The 22,169-nt window shown below is 40.0% G+C and overlaps 1 protein-coding gene across 9 annotated transcripts in view; it reads right to left on the bottom strand.

Annotated features, from left to right (window-relative positions):
- LOC140479798 (transcription factor 4-like) overlaps positions 1-22,169 on the bottom strand; it is a 607,832-nt gene that overhangs the window by 428,275 nt on the left and 157,388 nt on the right. The gene's annotated exons all lie outside the window — the stretch shown is intronic.

Here is a 22,169-nt window from a genome sequence, read left to right as displayed (position 1 = left end):
GTAGCATCGACATGGATGGACGAGGATAGATCAATGGTGATTACTATGCCTCGGAACTTGAAGATCTTGACCACCTCAGCACCACAGATACAGACAAGGGCATTTCCTCCAATCCGCTTCCTGAAGTCAATGACAAGCTCATTCATTTTGCTGACATCAAAGTAGAGATAGTCATCTTTACACCACGCCATTAAACTATCTACTTCCCTCCTGTATTCTGTCTCGTCGTTAAGGTGCTTTCATCAACACTTTTGTAGGAGTCAGAGCTGAATTTGGCCACATAATCATGAGTGTATAAGGGGTATACTAAGGGGCTGAGTATGCAGTCTTGCGGGATACCAGTGCTGAGGACTATTGGGGAGGAAGGTGCTGTCACTACCCCTTTGTGGTCTGCAGGTCAGGAAGTCAAGGATCCAGTAGCAGAGATGGGAGCAGTCTTAGTTCTCTGTAAAAAGGGTATGAGTTAAATTGTGAAAGGGAGAGAATTTGCCCTCTCTATTGAGAGCAAAGTAAAGTGAACACAAACAACAGGTTTGTTTTTTTTTGAGGTGGGGAGTAGAGGGGCAAGTACAGAATATAAGATAAATGCAGATCAAGACCACACGTGATCAATTATTGAAGTCACTGAATTCAATATTGAGACCTCTAGGTCGTAAGCTACCTGAACTGAAATGAGGCGTTGTTTTTCAAGCTTGTGTTTTGCTTCATTGGAGCATTGTAGCAGGCACAGGACAGAAATGTTAAACAAACTATTTTTCAATGCTTTCTAGTTTTAAGGGTCATGCTGGACTTGAAATGTTAACTCTGTTTTTTTTTCCTCTCTCCACAGATGCTGCCAGGCCTGCTGAGCTTCTCCAGAATTCTGTTTGTTTTAATTAAACAACTTGGCTTTCAACTCCAAACGGCTTGCATGAAATAATCATCACCTACACAGTAGAACATGTAATTCTTCACAAAGTGTTATCCTTACAAAGATGTCCAGAATCTTACAGGGGCTGCCAATATTGTGTTCACAAGCTACAAAATACTAACCAATAAGGTTTTCAATTAAATTATAAATAGCTCTGCTTTCAAATAAATTAGCCTTGCCAAAATATTATTATACCAGTTAAGTATTTTATGCATTTTAAATCAAGTTCATGAAAGCCATCAAATAAGATCTTGATAGGATTCATTACTGACTTTGAACACCAAACCCAATGATGTAAATGTACAAAAATAACCCATTTCATCCCAGATTTTCTTTCAGAAGAAAGGACTGCAGACCACAGACTGCATTTTTTTTGGGGGGGGGTGGGGGTTGAGCTGATGGTGGTGGAGGAGTCAGTACTCACTTGTTCCACAATTCACAGTACTTGTGGACACAGTGCTTATATGATCCAGTAGTTCCATTTCTTGTCAATAGTAACCCTCAGGATATTGATAGCGAGGCACTGATAATTCCACTGAATATAAAGGGGCAATGATTGGATTCTTTCCGGATTGTGAAGCTCATTGCCTGACTCAAATCTCATTTGCCACTTGTCAGTCCAAGCCTGGATACTGACCTGATCTCGTGGCATTTAGACATGGTATTTCAGTACCTAAAGAACGAAAATGATGCTGAACATTGCAAAATTGACAGAGACAAATGGGGTGTTAAAAAAGAAGAATGCTTCATCATTGAAACTGTTTTCAACTGGGTAAGTGGAGAATATGCGGTCACACTCCTGACTTGGGCATTGTGGATAATGGACAGGTATTGGATAGTCAGAAAGTGAGTTATTCATTGCAGATTTGCCGGGATCTTACCTATTCTTGTAGCCACAGTATTTTATATGACTGGTGCAATTTAGCTTCTAGTCAATGGTAAAGCCCAGAATATCAATAGTGGAGGATTCAGAAATGGTAATGCCATTGAGTGTCATGGGATACTGACTAGGTTTTGTCTTCATGTAGATGGCCATTGTCTGGCACTTTGATGGCACACATTATTTGTCATATATCAGCCAAAGCCTAGGTGCTGAAATCATTGTGCAATCATCAGCAAACACTCTAGATTAGATTAGATTACTGACAGTGTGGAAACAGGCCCTTCGGCCCAACAAGTCCACAGCGCCCCGCCGAAGCGTAACCCACCCATACCCCTACATCTATATCTACCCCTTACCTAACACTACGGACAATTTAGCATGGCCAATTCACCTGACCTGCAAATCTTTGGAGTGTGGGAGGAAACCGGAGCACCCGGAGGAAACCCACGCAGACACGGGGAGAACGTGCAAACTCCACACAGTCAGTCGCCTGAGGCGGGAATTGAACCCGGGTCTCTGGCGCTGTGAGGCAGCAGTGCTAACCACTGTGCCACCGTGCCGCCCACTCTAATTTCTGACTGTATGGTTGGGGTGAGGGGGTAAGAAATTGAGAGATCGAGAGAGTGCAAGAAAAAGCGTGAGCAAGGATGAGCGCGATCCAAGTCAGCAAAAAACCTCAATTCATGTTTATACTTTTCTAGCTCAATATTTCATTAAATATATACTAAAAATAAAGTAGCAGTGAACATCATGATGCGGTACTCCGAGTAGAGATCAAACTCATGTGGGGCATATTTGAGAAAATGGAAATTTATTTCTTAATTCAACAGAAATAAATGGACAAAAATACCTCAAGCAATTGAATGATTTAGAATTTGACTTACTTAATTCTTAAAATGTAGATCTAAGCACCTTATACCTGTTTTACAAATTCTGGAATGAGAAAACTCTGCAAATTCAAATGAAAAGTTGATTTTGGAAAACCAAAGTGGTAGTGGAAACAAAACCTAGAGTTTGACCATGTTCAATACAATAGTCCTAACTTGCTCTAAGAAAAAGCTGGAATGTTGGAAAATAAAACAATCCCCTCAGTGCATTATTACAAACTTTTTCAAATAAAGCACTGACAAATTAGCCTGCCAGTTTTAGTGGGATCTGCAGTCAAGGCAATGTACGGTACACTTAGGATGGCAAAATTAGGTCAACTTCTAGTTTCTTCAATCTTCACAACTCAAAAGAAGGGATTATTCTATATTTCACTTCTCTCTACATTGTTTGATGACCGTTGCTTCCCATAACATTAGTCAGACAACCCAATTGTAATCTGTTTTGGGAACTGGATGACAATTGTGCACTTCTCAGTATTTTATCATGCCAAAATTCAAGATTTAATTTTGCTGCTACTGCAATTTGAAGTGCAATTTCCTGCGAGTGAATCTGATGATCCAGCACATTCTGAAGAAGCTACTGCTTACTGTAGCAAGATAGCATAAGAGGAGACAAGTCTTTAAAACAAATTCTAACCATATTTTATGTTGCACATGTTCAACAAAGTTTGTTTTCGCATTTGCATGACCTTACATTTTTTTCAATGTTAAATCTAATGAATGTGCATAAATGAAGTCAGAATTTCTACTATCTATGCAAGATTTTATAATGCACTGTAGCCCAAGCATTAGCAATTTTGAAGCATTTATATTCTGAATGCATAGGTCACAACAGACGCCTGATAGTAGCCAATAAATTTATTCCAGAGGTCTGGATAGTTTTACAAATAAATAACGCAAAACTTTAACTATTTGGAATTTTTCACATTCTACTATATTATTTTCAATTCCCACCAGGTTTTAACAGTGTTAATTCACAATGGCTACCACTACATATTATGTCCAAAAGATTAAGAATGTTTCTAAAATGATCATAGATTACGCTCAAGAAAATCATTTTAATGATTTTTAACCATTCAATTTTCTTCCTTCCGTTGTTGTGATTAATTGATGAATGCTGAGAAGCATACAGTATCTTGACCATTAGCCGCTGTGGAAAATATGCTGCAGCCTAGAAAATATGCAAAATGGATTTACAATGATAACAGAAAGGTTGAAAGATTCATTGAAATACAGTACAAGAACATGCACATGCAATTTAACCTCACAAGCCTGCTTTGCCATTTAATGAAATAGGATTATGATGAGAGATCTGAAAACCTTAGATCACATTCAGCCCAGCAGGAAAAGATTAAGGAGGCACAAACAAAACAGCCCAAAGTTTTAAATAGGGTAAATAATAAAACATCCACTAATTGATGAAATTATAATAAAGGACCATAAAACTACAATAAATGGTTAAAGACAGTAGTTATATGATTTTGCACACTAAAGGTTATTAAAATTTAGAATGCAAAATCAGAGTTACTGAAGTAGTCGATCAAGGCCAACTTAAATCTTGAATGAAACAGACAGATGCTAATAGGTATGAGGAAAGAGCAAAGTCGAACATCTGAGCTAACAGAGAGCTAACCTTACACAGGCACAAGAGTTTTGTTATATAATGAAATTCTGTTAATCTGAGATCATATTAGTAACTGCTATACTAAAGAAAGCAGTGGGACTGGATAATTGTATAGGTTTGAACATGCTTAGAATATCAAAAATGTTTAGGAAGGCCATTATGGAATTTAAATTTTTAATGACTTCAGAACTGTCTCTATCCTTTTCAAGAGGGTCAATAAGGTCCTTCTGTCTATATGTTGCAAAAATGCACCAACAAAATAGTTACCTCCAAAGCTTAGCACTCTCTTAATACCATGCTCAAGTACCAGCTGAAATTATGCTCAAGTTTTTAGCATGAATCGTGAGCCCCAAATCTTTTATTTCAGGCATGATGCTATTGTCAAGATTGGCAACAAAAAACAGGAAAAATCCTTTAGTAACAGCTCATAATATTTTCTGTAAAATTAATGATTTGAGAATCATTGATTTAATACACATTTGTAGTAGCCATTTGTACAAAGCAAGATTCAAACAGCAAGGTGATTAATGTCCCAACGAACCGATCACATTTCTTCCCTGAACTTCCCAGCTTAAGCTTGCATTCTTGAATGGTCTTCAATTTCCATTTCCCAAAACTCTGCCATCCTAACCTAACCTGCACCAATGTCTTATTTGAATATCCCTTTCTCTGAGATATACACCCTTAGTCCAGCAACAATTCAATTTAAAAATTCTCATTTTCATGCAACAAATGTGGCCTGCTTCTCCCATTTCTGTAATCACTGCCAACATTGCAATCATTCAAGAATTCTACATTCCTCCAACCTCCTTTTATTAGTCATAGAGATGCACAACACGGACACAGACCTTTCGGTCGAACTCGTCCATGCCGACTAGATATCCTAACCTAATCTAGTCCCATTTGCCAGCACTTGGCACATATGCCTCCAAACCCTTCCTATGCATATACCCATCCAGATGCTTTTTAAATGCTGCAGTTGTACCAGCCTCCACTATTTCCTCTGGCAGCTCATTCCATACATGCACCACACTGTGTGAAAAGGTTGCCCCTTACGTCCCTTTTATCTCTTTCCCCTCTCACCTAAACCTACACCCTCTAGTTCTGGACTACTCCACGCCATGGAAAAGACTTTCTCTATTCATCCTATCCATGCCCTTCACCCTCCAGGGAAAACAGCCCTAGCCTATTCAACCTCTCCCTGTAGCTCAAATCCTCCAACCTTGGCAACATCCTTCTAAATCTTTTCTGAACCCTTTCAAGTTTCACAACATCCTTCCAATAGGAAGGAGATGAGAATTACATGCAAAATTCCAAGGGTGGCCTAACCAATATCCTGTACAGTCACAACATAACCTCCCAATTCCTGTACTCAATACTCTGACCAGTAAAGGAAAGCATACCAAATGCCTTCTTCATTATCCCATCTACCTGCAGTTCTACTTTCAAGGAGCTATGAACCTGCACTTCACGGCTTCTCTGTTCAGCAACACTCCCCAGAAACTTACTGTTACATGTATAAGTCCTGCTAAGATTTGCTTTCCAAAATGAGGCACGTCACATTTTTCTAAGTTAAACTCCATTTGCCGCTCTTCAGCAATTGGCCCATTTGATCAAGAGCCCATTATACCCTTCTTCGCTGTCCACTACACCTCCAATTTTTGTGACATCAGCAAACCTACTAATTATATCTCCTATGATCACATCCAAATCATTTATATAAACGATGAAAAGCAGTTATTCTAACAAGGTAGGTTATACCTTCAGCACTATTGTTCTGACAAACAGGAATTCCGGTCAAAAACATTTCTGCTTCTCTTTTAAAAGCCTTCACAAAGCTTAGACAATTAATCAGGTTTTTAAAACTCCTCTAAATAAGTCTGTCTCTGGCATGAGTTTTTTTTTGTCTGATCATACCTTGCCTGATCCCTTCGATATGTTTCTATACTAATGTTGCTATATAAACGCAAGATGTTATTTTAGTAATGTGTATTGGTAGAAATGCTTACTAGTTAACTACAATAACTCCCTTTGCTCTTTTCAATACCACGATATCACTAATACCCACCATTTACTAAAAAAAGGCAACCAATAATGTACAAGATATTTATTTATCCCTTCAATACACAGGAATGTATAGCATTGCACAGTGAGAGTCTTAAATGCTGATCCAAATGAAACAGTTTTATTGGAACCCGATCAGAAATTCAGGAAGATTCAAGGCACTGAGTCAAAATGTTTTGGAACAACTTCTGCACAGCAATGAAGACAGGAATAAGGCAGGAATCCAATTTACCAGTAAAAAAGCACTAAGAAAATACATACCAGACATAAGAAAAGTAAACATAGAGCACAATTAACGAACAAATTGGACCAGGAGGAAAAAGGAGGCACTTTTTTAATTCAAAATTTATACTGTTGATCTAAAAAGAAAAACATATAATTAAAATTGGACAAGTTAAACGTTACACGTTTTGAAATCTAGAGGTGATATTGGCCACATTTGCAAGTGAAAGACACCCTCGTGGCTTTGTTGGCCTTCAAGTAATTTAACAACATGAATATGCACTTATCTACACCTCAGTAGACCAAGGTCTGCCTTTAGAATCAGTTGTTACACAGTCTGGCTGTGACTAAAGTATTTGCCATCGTCTCAGAATGTGCACGGTAGTGAGGTTATCAAATCTCTTGGTGTGAAAAGAGCATCAGGAGCAACAGCAAGCAACCTGGCAGCAAGAGCACAAGGAAGAGGGATACAGATAAAGAGGTAAGACTTGTGTTTTCCAATTATCAATTCATTTCTCGTTTGTTTTTAAACACCAGCAGCATCTATTAAATCAGCTGATTCCATTTCTTTACTTCTTCTTTTACAGGGATATAACTTCATGTATATTACCTATACGGGTATCTCACCAGTGTAATCATTTCTGATAGCTGACGTGGTAGCTGGCGACTTGTTTGTAGTTGGTGCAGGAAATGAAAATGCAGTTGAAACAAACCATAGGAAGCTCACAGCACAGAATAAGGTTCACTTGGATCATTCCCCAAGTAGTCCCAAAAAATTTCTTTTCTTATAATGATCTACTTCCTGCTCAAATGTCCTGGCTAAACCTGCTTCCACTATATTCCCAGATTGTACATTCCAATCCTAACCAATTGATGCGTGAAAGTGTTTATTCCTCATATCAACATAGTTTCTTTCAGCAATTACCTCAAATCTGTACCCTCTGCTCTTGAGAAAGTGATGGTGAGCGGCCTTCTTGAACCACCCATTTAGTACAGTTAGACCCACAACACCAAGAGAAAGGGACTTCCAGGATTTTGACTCAACGACACTGAAGAATCGGTGATATATTTCCAATTCAGGATGGTAAAGGGCATGGAAGGGAACTTGCACATGGTGGTGCTCCAATCATTCTGCGGTCTTTGTCCTTCTAGGTGGAACCTGTCATAGGTTTGGAAAGTGCTGGCTAAGAATCTTAGGGGAATTCCTGCATTGCACCTTGTAGATTTTAAATTTAGATTTCAGTTTTATTGTCACTCATACTCAAGTATGGAGTACAAGATGGCACACTAACACAGTTACACAACCGTTATAGTGCACCAATGGTGAAGAAACTGAATGCTTGTGAATGTGTTGCCAATCAAGTGTCAAATTTCTGATGTCATGCTTCTTGACTACTGTTAGAGCTGCACCCAGACAGACAAGTGGGGAGTGGTCCATCACATTCCTGACTTATGCCTTATAGATGGTGGACAGGCTTTGGGAAATCAGGAGGGCAGTTACTTGTTACAGCATTCATAGCCTCTGACATGCTCATGCAGCTTTATTATTTCTAAAGCAAATCTAGTTTAGTTTCTGGCCAATGGTATCCTCAAGATGTTGATAAAGGGGGATCTGGTGATGGCAATGTTATTCAATGTTAACAGGCGATGTTTTGATTCTCTCTTGTTGAATATGGTAATTATCTAGGACTTGTGTAGCACAAACTTAACTTGCTAAAGACAACCTGGATGTAAACTATGTCTCATTGCAATTCAACATGGGCTGCTTAAGTATCCAAGGCTGCAGGGACAATAGCCCCAGTCTATTCAGCCTCTCCTTATAGCTCAAATTGTTCAACCTTGGCAATATCCTTGTACATCTTTTCTGAACCCTTTCAAGTTTCACAACATCCTTCCAACAGGAGGGAGACCAGAACTGCATGCAATATTCCAAAAGTGGCCTAACCAATGACCTGTACAGCCGCAAAATCACCTCCCAACTCCTGTACTCAATACTCTGACCAGTAAAGGAAAGCTTACCAAACGCCTTCTTCACGATCCTCTCTACCTGCGACTCCACTTTCAAGGAACGACAAACATCTCTTCATTCCGCAACACTCTCCAGGACCTTAAGTATACAAGTCCTGCTCTGATTTGCCTTTCCAAACTGCAGCACCTCAAATTTGTCTAAATTAAACTTCATCTGCCACTGCTCAGCCCATTGGCCCATCTGATCAAGATCCTGCTATACTGAGGTAACCTTTTTCGCTGCCCACGACAGCTCTAATTTTGGTGTCATCGACAACCTTACTAACTGTATCTGCTATGTTCACATTCAAATCATTTATGGGCGGCACGGTGGTTAGCACTGCTACCTCTCAGCGCCAGAGACCCGGGTTCAATTCCCACCTCAGGCGACTGACTGTGTAGAGTTTACACATTCTCCCAGTGTCTGCGTGAGTTTCCTCCTGGTGCCCCGGTTTCCTCCCACAGTCCAAAGATGTGCAGGTCAGGTGAATTGGCCATGCTAAATTTGTCTGTAGTGTTAGGTAAGGGGTAAATGTAGGGGTATGGGTGGTTTGCGCTTCGGCGGGTCGGTGTGGACTTGTTGGGCAGAAGGGCCTGTAAAGTAATCTAATCTATAAATGACAAAAAGCAGTGGACTCAACACTGATCCTTGTGAAACACCACTGGTCACAGGCCTCCAGTCTGAAAGGCAGCCCTCCACCTCTGTCTTCTACATTCAAGTCAGTTCTATATCCAAATGGCTAGTTCTCCTTGTATTCCAAGAGATCGAACCTTGCTAACCAGTCTAGCATGAGGAACCTTGTCTAACACCTTACTGAAGTCCATATGGATCAAGTCCCACTCTGCCCTCATCAATCTATTTTGTTACTTTTTCAAAAAAAGTCAATCAAGTTTATGTGACATAATTTCCCATGCACATAGCCATGTTGACTATCTGTAATCATTCTCTGCCTTTCCAAATACATGTAAATCCTGTCCCTCAGGATTCCCTCCAACAACTTGCCCATGACCGATGTCAGGTTTGCCAGTCTATAGTTCCCTGGCTTTTCCTTACCATACTTCTTAAATAGTGGAACTACATCAGCCAACCTCCAGTTTTCCAGCATCTCACCTGTGACTACGGATGATACAAATATCTCAGCAATGGGCCCAGCAATCACTTCGCCAGTTTCCCACAGAGTTTTGAGGTACACCTGATCAAGTCCTGGGGATTTATCCACTTTTACGCATTTTAAGACATCCAGCACCGCCTCCTCTGTAATATGGATATTTTTCAAAATGTCACAATTTATTTCTCCACATTCTCCATCTTCCATGCCCTTCATCAAAGGCTGTCACTCTCACCTCACCTCTGGAATTCAGAGTTTTTCTTCATGTTTGAATTAACGCTGTAATGAGGTCAGCAGCTGAGTGGCTATGGCAGAACTGAAGCTGAGCATCAGTGAACTTGATGCACTGTTGATGACACCTTCCATTACTTCATTGATGATTAAGAGTAGACTGATGGTGTGGTAAATGACCAGGTTAGAATTGTATCGCTTAGTGAACAGGGCATACCTGGGAAGTTTTCCACATTGCCAGGTAAATGCCATCGCTGTAGCTGCAATGAAACAGCTTGGCTAGGGGCACCTGCTGGCTCTTCAGAGACCTTTGCTAGAACGTTGTTAGGGCCCATAGTCTTTGCGATATCCCATGCCTCTAGCTGTTTCTTGATATCATGTCCAGTGAAGCAAATTGGTTAAAACTTGACATTTATAATTTAGGGGACCTCTGGACGAGGGAATATGGTAATAAATGCTGGCCGATATCCAGTGGTGCCCACATTCAGTGAAGGACCAATATAATCTAATTTGGTTCAGGTGGCTCATCAACCTTAATTTTGACAGCATACATCAATCAATTCGATATCCATCAAGTGAGCGAGCTACCTCTTCCTTCAGCATGACATGCACAGTTTCATCTTCTTGGAAAAGTTGTCTCTGTCGCAATGTATAATAATCACCTTTTTGGTCACCAATTGGCCCACCTCAATTTGCTAGTCATCCACCATTTATTGGCTTATTATGGGGAGATGTGTCTTTAAGGGGCATTTTTAAGATTAGATTAGATTCCCTACAGTATGGAAACAGGCCCTTCAGCTCAACAAGTCCTCACCGACCCTCCAAAGAGTAACCCAACCAGATCTATTTCCCCACTTGATATTTACCCCTGACTAATGCACCTAAGACGATGATCAATTTAGCATGGACAATTCACCTCTCCTACATATCTTTGGACTGTGCGAGGAAACCAAGCAGACACACGGAGAATGTGCAAACTCCACAGTCACCTGAAGTGGAAATTGAACCCGGGTCACTGGCATTGTGAGGCAGCAATGTTAACCACTGAGTCACCATGCCACCCTTTGTTCTGTCCAGTTTCTCTTGAAGAGAAGTGTTGTAAATCTGGCATCAAGGTGTCTGCTCTATGGAAAGCACAGCAAAAAAGGTTTAAGTTCTTTTTTCAAAAAGTAGACAAAGCAAGATGAGTGGGTCAAGTCAGACCCAAGGTTTTTTATTTGGCTTTCGGTTGCTGAAAGTTGGATTTCTGGAGGTGAAGCTGCTGGAGACAGCTCTCTCTCTCGGCTGCTGCAAAAGCTCGAATTCTCTCTCAGCTTCTAGATTCATTCTATAGTAAGTGAGGGAAATCTGCTTTGCTGGTTTTGCACTACCAAGGGTGTGTTTATGTGATGCTACTTTATTGGAAAAGTTAATCAGTAGTAGTTATAATATTAAGTATTTAAATAGAGTTAAAGTTATGCCAATTCTTCTTTCTCATATTATTTTAATAATGGTGCAAGAATAATATGTGTTTTACTTAAAGCCTAGTAGTCTGAGTCACATCTGGAATGCATCACCTTTAAATAAGATGAAAGTTAGAGCCTGGGCTGTAATTTGAGGGGATTTGGTTTGGTCTGTAACACTGATATAAAGCTTGTGTTCATTGCTATATTAACCGCAAGTTTTTCCTCATACACTGTTTCTCTGACTTTCTCAATTCCCCTCTGAACTTTCCACATTCAACTTCATTTTTTTGTTGTATTATTACCTGCCTGACATGTCATACTCAGAAGTTTTATTCTTCAGCTTGATCTCCAGCACTGCCTTCTTTCTCATTGAGATAGTGTAGAAATTATCCAGAACCCCAGCTCTCCATTTACGCTGTTAATTACCCAAATATTCCTGCATGGGATGTGGGTGTCGCTGGCAAGACAGAAAGTTGTCAAAGAGGATTTCAAAGAGGAATTAAGAGTCAACAACATTGCTGCGTATAATGAGTCACATGGAAATGGAGCCACTTAAATCTTTTGGTCAGTGTTAAAATATTTTTTTGGTGATATGGCTACACTATGCGAACCATCAACTGGAGATTTCTTTGACTGAAGTCAAATTTCACAATTTACCACGGTGAGATTAAGAATACGTACCCTGGAAAATTAATTGCATGCTCTATATTACTAGTCCAGTGGGCTATCACAGAGTTAAAGTTAAACTAAATCTCAATGTTAATTCACATCAACTTCCAAAGTCAGCATACCAGTCCACTAATGTATACAATGCTATTTCTTGAACTTACCATTAAATGAGAAGTACAGAAGAGCTCCAAATACTCTTCTCCACATCTGAGACCATTTAGTTGAGACAGTAAAACTTCTTGGGAACATCTACGCATATAGACTTGGAGTTCAGGAGCTGGATTTGCCTTCCTTATACCAGAGTTAGAAATGGAAGAAATGCTGTGTGGAGACCTACAGTTGCCGGTCCCCCACTGTCTGGGATTCCAACACCCATGTTGAATTGCTACTACCATCCTTTCCCCAACAATAATGTAACTTCATGAGGAACAGAGGTTTGTTCCCAACACATTTTAATGGTGGATGGAACTTATTGGGATGTGAATGTCTCTGGCTAGGCCAGTACATATTGCTCCTCCCTAGCTGTCCTTGAGAACGTGATGATGAGCTGCCTTCAACTATTGCAACCCATGTGCTATAGGTAGACCTACAATGCTGATAGGGAGCAGTTCAATGATTCTGACACAGTAACAACAAAGGGCTGATACTGTAGTTTGAAGTCAGGATAATTCTTTTAACTTGGGAGGGAAATGTGCAGGTGGTGGTGGTGGTCCTATACATCTACTACTACCCTGTCCTTGTAGATGGCAGAGATCTTAGGTTTGGAAAATGCTGTTGAAGTAGCCATGGTGAATTGCTGCAACGGATCATGGAGATGGGACACACTGCCACTACTGTGCGCCAGTAATGAAGGGAGTGAATGTTGAAGGGGTGCCAATCAAGCAGGCTGCTTTGCCTTGGGTAGTGTCAAGCTCTGAATGTTATTGGAGCTGTAGTCATCCAGGCAAATGGGAGTATTTTATCACACTCCTGACTTGTGCCATGTGGACATGGTTTGGGGAGTTAGTTGATTACTCACTGCAGTATTCTTAAATTCGAACATACTATTGTGGTCAGTATTTATTTGGCTGATCGGTCGATGTAACAACTAGGTCACCAAGAGGGCCAACTGAAGAACATGTTGTATTTATGTCATCTTTTGCATAATAAAGCATGCTTTACTGCATGTGATGAGGCAAATTTAGAACCAAATGACAAAAGGCAATTTTAGGGCAGGCGGCTGATGGGACTCATGAAAGAGACATGTTCTGAAAGAAGACAGAAGTGCTAGCACAGCAAGATAGTCCCAAAAATGTTGTCATACAAGAGAAAACTAGTAAATGTCTCCTTTCTGCAATATGCACACATTTGTAGGTCTTGATCTTTTCTCTCCTTGTTAGCATTCATCAGTGGCTCCAAGCGTGCTACAAATGAACCCACACCAGCTTGAAACCACAATGGGAGTTTGCAATGATGAGCTCCCCTTGCTGGCAGAAGAAATTCCACCACTCAGAAGTCTCTGAAAACCCTTGAAAAATATATTGGATATGGAGTGAAGTTATGAGTGAAGTATGGAAAGGGGACAGGGGAAAATCTGACCGCTCGTAGATCATGCAAGAACAGGTTCCATTCAGAATTCTGATGTTCAACAGCTATCGTTGTAGCTAGGATACTTTTCTAGCTGATGCATTTTTGAAATTAAACACTAAATTGACTAAAATAGCAAAAAAAAATGACAATCACGGCATTTCAATCACAAGTGGCATGCACAAAAGCATTAATAATCTATTTCCTGCAATCTTTTGACCATACTCAGAAGTCAATCTGCCCATGCACAAAATTAACCATGTGCTCAGGTTAGCAAGTCAAGTTAACCACTCTGAAATGTCCTCCCATTGCATCCAAAATTCAAATACAAGCACCAATGTTCACATTCTCAATGGCATATTGCTGAAATGTCTAGCAGTCAGCTGAAGCCCATTTAGGTCTACACCACCCCCCACCAAACTCTGCTGCTACAACATTAAATTTGGTTTAAACAAGCTCAAATTCAGTCAATTAATCTGCCCTTGATGCACATGACCTGTGACCAGCAGTCAACTGAAACCACTGATTGTCCTGTTCCTTCAGCTGCAGCAACTGAACAATATTCAGTTCAAACAAGTTGAATTCATTAATCTCAATTCCCCAATGGCCATATCCTAGTCAATAATTGCTTCCAAGCAGTAATGTTGTTATATCAAAGTTTCCACTCAAATTTCTCATTCGTCAGTGCAAAATGTAACATCACCTCAGCATAACTGAGAAAAATTCCAGCACATTTTCCCAGTTGCACCTCAGCAGTGAAACCTAACCATTTATATTCAGGATCATCTTATGACTTACATAGAGTATAAAAATTACAGTATTTATGCATTCGGGAAACCTAAAATTAGCAAACTTATTCATTCAATGGAAAAAATATCACTGTGTATTCCTTTATTAAACATTTGCCTAAAGCTAATAAGTGGTTTTGAATGGTTTTTGCATTGAAAAACTTGGAAGTATTAAATCTAAAAGCACAGTAATCTTTCTTGAACTCTAAGATCTATTGTGCAGCAAAACCGGATTTAAAAGTATTTCTGAAATGACCTGTGATCACTCAAAGCAGTTACCTCAGAACAGGGATAGAATCTTGATTTTTGTTTTCGAAGTGTGAAGGTTCGGAATAAACCTTTTTTCCTTATTTGTAGAATGGGAAAAGAAGAACTAAAGGAATTAAAAAGAAAGCCCATTTAAAGCAGTGCACCATCAGAGACCTAACTGTAAGTCAATTTGTAACCCCTCCAGTCAAGGAGTGGTCTGCAGGATGGTAACTAAATACAACCAAAAGGACATTACAAAATAAGTTAGAGAAACCAATCCCTCTGATGGGGTCAGGAGTGGGCTGCTGGCAAAGCAAAGCAGGTCAGACAGCATCCGAGGAGCAGACGAATCAACGTTTCTGGCATAAGCCCTTCATCACACTCTCGACACTGATCTCCAGCATCTGATGGGTGTCAAGAACAAGGTACATATAATGGAAGTTAAGGACTAAATCCATGAGGGTGATGTGACGATAACTACCTTCTGTGTGAAGAAATGAGTGTTCCAAAAAGCTGCTGAGGATAAGGCAATTGAAAATATCAGGTTTTATTAGTTATGAAGAGAGACAAAACCTGATTGGCAAATAGAGTTAAAATGATCAGCCGAGGTCAAACTCAATGGCAGAGCAGGTTTGAGGGATTGAATGGTCTACTCCTGGAATGCCAGCATTTTAAAAGTACCTCAGTAAAGCAAGATGACAATAATATAACGAGACCTAATACTGGCTAAGTATCTGCAACCAGATCTTTTTATGCTTTTCTAAATTGCATCAGATGCAAAAGATGGCATAATTGTAAATTATTTCTCCCTTTTGGTGCAATACAGTTCCTTGAAAGCCAGCCACCCTGCAGCATCTCAGTCAAGTGTCATTCTTCATACATCAGCTCAAACCAAGCTGCAATGCCTCACAGCAGGGGTGAGTGGTTTCAGTTAGTTGTAGAGGCTGCAGAACCAGGGATGGCTCTCTCAGAGCAGAGATGGTTAACGGGAGATCTAATAGGGGGAGTTCTTTTTTATAGGGCAAATAGGAAGAGTTGGTTCCTTTAGCTAGTGGATCAGTATTAGACTTCATTGATTTAAAGTAACTGGCAAAAGAACTAGACTGGTAATGAAGAGTTTGTTTTCCTGTGCACAGTGGGTTGTTAATATCAGGACTGCAATAACTGAAAGGGCGATGGAATGAGATCCTATAGGAACTTTTAAAATGCAACTGGACATGTAAAGAAAGCAAACTAATTTGTAGGATTCTGGGGAAATAAAGCTGGTGTTTGGGACTAAATCCTGCAAGTCTTTCAAAGAATCAACGTAAATATGAAAGACTGTATTCCTTCAGGTCCTATGTTTCCTCAATTATTTCAGGTGCCAGCCACGAGGGAGTGTTGCACTGTTGAAGGTGTGATCTTTCAAATGAGGTGTGAAATCAAAGCCTTGTTAATCTCTCACATGGATGCAAAGCAATCTATGGCATTATTTTAGAAAAATTGAGGAGACTTACTCACAACTGCTATTATCATCACAAAACAAAAAATGATCTGGTCATTTTCATATTGGCAATTCTGGAAGATTGCTGTGCAGAAATTGGCAAAGTGTTTCCTGCAATACAACAGTATCTTCACTCAAAGTACTTTATCCATTGTAAAGCACTTTGAGAACACCAGTGGTTACGAAAAGTGCTGAAAAATGCAAATTCTTTCTCAATGAACAGAAATGAAGAAATCCAGTTGAACATGATCATGGCCTCTCTATAATCAGCATGCAAAACTTTTCTCTCAGCTGAAAAGTGACTAGGAACAAGGATTCAGATTGATTTCATCCCTTTTTATTCCAGAGATATAAAGACCTCATTATCAAGTGACCCAGCTGAGATCACTGATCATAATATTGACGACAAATGAAACTCTGCATCTTCATTGCCTGCGTGGCTCCATACATCAGGTATCGGGCAAACGGTCTCACTTCATTTCGTAGCATTAATAATTAAGTGCAGTAAAGACATAATACTACCCAGGTCAGCATTTTCATACATCTTCTTAAAAAAAAATTTAGTTACATATTTTGAATATAACATTCTCACACATCGAAGGAACCAAAGTTAAAGCCCTAATCACCTTTCAACAACTACTCCACAGCAAGAGATGTCAGATTTTGAACTGAAACCTTGGGTATTGGGATTATGCATTCGGAGCCATATTTTACCTTTTTATGCACAATCTCACTGCTTTCAAGCAGTGCACATGTTAAAATTGCTTCCAATGAAACAAAAGCCAATATTTCTTATAAATCCTTTTCATACTCTTTCCACTCCCTTCATATCCTTCCTTACGAGCAGAGAGAGAATTGGGAACAGCTACTAAAGGAAAGATGGGGGCACAGTGGGAATGAGACTGGTCAAGTAATCCAAGCTAATTTCTGAAGAATCCAAATGGTGGAATTTAAATATAATTAATAATTCTGGAATTGAAAACGAAACTCTATCATGGCAACCATGAAACTAATCATTGATTGTTGCAATACACAGTCGGTTTTAGTTTACGTTGTTCCCCTCCAAGCACCAAGGGCTCACAGAAAAGTAGGGCCTATCTGGATGTAAACTCAGCCACAAGGAATAAACGCCCTAGTCCAGAGGTATAGACAATAGGTGCAGGAGTAGGCCATTCTGCCCTTTGAGCCTGCACCACCCTTCAATATGATCATGGCTGATCATCCTTAATCAGTATCCTGTTCCTGCCTTATCTCCATAACCCTTGATTCCACTATCCTTGAGAGCTCTATCCAACTCTTTCTTAAATGAATCCAGAGACTGGGCCTCCACTGCCCTCTGGGGCAGAGCATTCCACACAGCCACCACTCTCTGGGTGAAGACGTTTCTCCTCATCTCTGTCCTAAATGGTCTACCCAGTATTTTTAAGCTGTGTCCACTGGTTTGGCACTCTCCCATCAGCGGAAACATGTTTCCTGCCTCCAGAGTGTCCAATCCTTTAATAATCTTATATGTATCAATCAGATCCCCTCTCAATCTTCTAAACTCAAGGGTATACAAGCCCAGTCGCTCCAGTCTTTCAGCATAAGGCAGTCCCGCCATTCCAGGAATTGACCTCGTGAACCTACGCTGCACTCCCTCAATAGCCGGAATGTCTTTCCTCAAATTTGGAGACCAGAACTGCACACAATACTCCAGGTGTGGTCTCACCAGGACCCTGTACAGCTGCAGAAGAACCTCTTTGCTTGTATACTCAATCCCTCTTGTTATGAAGGCAAGCATGCTATTAGCCTTCTTCACTAACTGCTGTACTTGCATGCTTTCCTTCATTGACTGGTGTACAAGAACACCCAGATCTCTTTGTACTGTCCCTTTACCTAAATTGATTCCATTTAGGTAGTAATCTGCCTTCCTGTTCTTGCCACCAAAGTGGATAACCTTACATTGATCCACATTAAACTGCATCTGCCATGCATCTGACCACTCACCTAACCTGTCCAGGTCACCCTGTAATCTCCTAACATCCTCATCACATTTCACCCTGCCACCCAGTTTAGTATCATCAGCAAATTTGCTAATGTTATTACTAATACCATCTTCTATATCGTTAATATATATTGTAAAAAGCTGCAGTCCCAACAATGATCCCTGTGGTACCCCACTGGTCACTGCCTGCCATTCCAAAATGGAGCCATTTACCACTACTCTTTGTTTCCTGTCAGCCAACCAATTTTCAATCCAAGTCAGTACTTTGCCCCCAATACCATGCGCCTTAATTTTGCTCACTAACCTCCTATGTGGGACTTTATCAAAAGCTTTCTCAAAGTCCAGGTACACTATATCTACTGGATCTCCCTCATCCATCTTCAAAGTTAAATCCTCAAAAAATTCCAGAAGATGAGTCAAGCATGATTTCCCCTTCATAAATCCATGATGGCTCTGACCTATCCTGTTACTACTATCCAGATGTGTCGTAATTTCATCCTTTATAATAGACTCCAGCATCTTTCCCACCACTGAGGTCAGACTAACTGGTCTATAATTTCCTGCTTTCTCTCTCCCACCTTTCTTAAAAAGTGGTACAACATTAGCCACCCTCCAATCCACAGGAACTGATCCTGAATCTATCGAACTCTGGAAAATAATCACCAACGCATCCACGATTTCTCGAGCCACCTCCTTCAGTGCCCTGGGATGTAGACCATCAGTTGTATGTGCAACTACTGTCATGAAGTCATAGAGTCACATAGTATGGAAACAGACCCTTCGGTCTAACTAGTCCATGCTGACCCTATTCCCAAACTAAACTAGTCTCACCAGCTTGCACTTAGCCTATAGCCCTCCAAACCTTTCCTATTCATGTACTTCTCCAAAAGTCTTTTAAATGCCGTAGCTGTACCTGCATCTGTCACTTCCTCTGGCAGTTCATTCCTCACACTAACCATGTAAAAACATTGCCCCTCATGTCCTTTTTAAATCCTTCTCTTCTCACCTTAAAAATATGCCCCCTAGCTTTGAACTTACTCACCGTTAGGAAATGACCCTTGCTATTCTCCTAATCAATGTTCTTCATGACTTTTAACCCTCTATAAAATAACCCCTCAACCTACGCTTCAGTGAACAAAATCCCAGCCTATTTTTATAATTCAAACCCTCATTCCTGGTAACATTCTGGTAAATATTTTCCAAACACTCTCCATTCAATAACATCCTTCCTATAACAGGGTGACAAGAACTGAACACAATACTCCAGGAAAGGCCTCACCAACATCCTGTACAACTTCAGCAAGACATCCCAACTGCTATACTCAAAAGGTCTGAGCAACGAAGACAAGCGTTATAAACTCCTCCTTAATCACTGTCTACCTGTGGTGCAAATTTCAAAGAATTACGCACTTGAACAGGTTTCTGTTCTAAAACACTACCTTGGGGTCTACCATTAACTGTATAAGTCCTGTCCTCATTTGTTTTACCAAAATGCAATACATCTCATTTACCAAAATTACAATCCATCTGCCATTCCCCAGCCCATTGACCTAATTGATCAATGTCTCTTTGCAATCATTGATAACCTCCTCATTTTGCACTATTTCACCAACATTGGTGTCATGCACAAACTTACTAACTGTGCCTCCTATATTATCATCCAAGTCATTTATTTAAACGACAAAAACAAAAGTAGACCCAGCACTGATCCCTGTGGAACAACACTGGTCACAGGCCTTCAGTCTGAAAAACAACCCTCTACCACAACCCTCTGTCTCTTGCCATTAAGCCAATTTTGCTTCTAATTGCCAAGTTCACCCTGAATCCCATGTGATCTATCTTTACTAATTAATTTACCATGCAGAACCTTATCACAAGCTTTACTGAAGTCCAAGTAAACAATGCCTACCGCACTGTACTCAATCTTTGCAAATAACATATTTTAACAAGGTGGAAAATAGCACCAGAAGAAACAAAACTTCAAAAGTAAATATAAAAATGGACTCCATTCACATCCGCAATTCTCCCATCACCTCATCTGCATTCTTCAGCGGAATAGGAACTACATTTAGATGATTAGTTAGGAAGGAGCAAAAAATTAACTTACCATGAGAATAATGCTTATCAAGAAGGCTATTCCCTCATAACAGCTCAACATGTTTATTAAGTGACTAGCTGAACTTCACAGAGCTTGAGAATCTGAAATTGAGTTGCTAGTTTGTACTGAGTCAGTGCACCTTGGCTAGAATTGTCAAAAAGATAATGTAATTTGCCTCAGATCTCCCAGATTTGATAAGGAAAAATAATATCTAGTCTGATACTGATTACTATCAAGCAATCCAGATGAAAACATGGCTGGCTTTGGCTGTGATCTATATTGTCAGGTCTGCTGATATTCACCACCAGAGCCAAACATACATTATGCCCACAAGAGTAAACCAACAGACTCAATACCTATAAATAGCAAACAAAAACAGCAGAAGAAAATAAATTTCACAACAGCAGAGGGAAAATTTAAAAGTTAATCCCATTCAATATTCCAAGATTATCTAATTCTGTCAAGTTTTATTCTCCAGCTCTAAGAGTAATTATTGTTCAATTAGTTGTATTTACATCTAACCGAAATCATTTGAATTGGCTATTAACTTGTAATATCATCCAAGTGTTCAAAAGTAAAAATAGCAAGCATGTTACAGATTTGGGTTAGGCTATTTGGCTCATGCATCAACTCTCTAAATCAGCATCATGACTTGGTGCCATTCTCTGGCCTTCCCCCCAGCCCTACACTCAAAGACTTTGATTCTATTTAAATAATTATTAAATGTCTCTTTTCAAAGTCTCAACTGGGCATACATTTCCAGGGACTGCAGATCTGAACTACTCTTGTTGTGTGAACAAGTTCTTTTTAAATCTCATATCACAATTGTTCTTTTGTAAATAATCAAATCTGTGCCCATGCGTTCTCAAATCCTTTTACAAATTGAACAATTTATCCTTATTTACTCTCTGCAGCCGCTCATGATTTTGAAAACTTCTATGTGGTCTCCTCTTAACCTTCTTTCTTGAATTTATCGTCATAATGAAGTTTCTCATCTCTGAACCCATTCTTGTAAACCTCTTTTGCACTCTCTCCAATTCATTCATATCTTCCATTATACAGTGCCCAGAACATAATGCTTCAGCCAGGGTTCAATAAGTATTTTATACTAGAGTTGGATCACACTTCATTCTTCTTATGCCCAATGGATGGACTTCAGTCATGTTACTCCAAATGCATGCAGGAGCATTATCTTTATTGATAATATAGATTAACATTGGGGGCTGCACTGTGGCTCAGTGGTTAGCACTGCTGTCTAACAAGTTCCCAGGTTTGAATCCAGCCTCGGCCGATTATCTGTGTGGAGTTTGCACCATCTTCCCTGCGTCTGTGTGGATTTCCTCTGGGTGTTCAGTTTTCCTCCCACAGTCCAAAGATGTGCAGGTTAGGGTGGATTGGCCGTGCTAAATTGCCCATCGTGTGATACATGCATTAGTCAGAGGGAAATGGGTCTGGGTGGGTTACTCTTCAGAGGGTCGGTGTGGACTAGTTGGGCCGAAGGGCTTGTTTCCACATTGTATGGAATCTAATCTAACATTATACTTTGCATTTTATTTTCATGAAATTTCATGAGCATAGGAAATAGATTAGAATTGTGAATAATATGTGCAGATAATCTGCACTCAGGTGTAATTGGGAGGAAAAAATTCCAACCAGAGACCAGTGGAAACATACTCGGGTAATGTTAAAATAGGGAGGAAGGTGAACGCAGAGGCAGAGAAGATACACTGACCAAATCTATAGCAAAGGATTGTATGGGATAGGAAACACAATATGGGTCCAATCTCTCCAGCCACTTATTCCATTTGTCCCACCCTACTCCACCCCACGGATTTCATCTAGACTGGCTTCTCTGTTTGAAACATTTTAATTTTTAGAAGAAAAGTGCACAAAAAACAACTGACTGTTCACCTGCATCTGAACTGGTCTGGTAACATTAGGAAAAATTGA

The sequence above is a fragment of the Chiloscyllium punctatum genome, chromosome 1 (genome assembly GCF_047496795.1).
Source record: "Chiloscyllium punctatum isolate Juve2018m chromosome 1, sChiPun1.3, whole genome shotgun sequence".
Taxonomy (NCBI): domain Eukaryota; kingdom Metazoa; phylum Chordata; class Chondrichthyes; order Orectolobiformes; family Hemiscylliidae; genus Chiloscyllium; species Chiloscyllium punctatum.
This window is presented reverse-complemented; position numbering and strand designations above follow the sequence as displayed.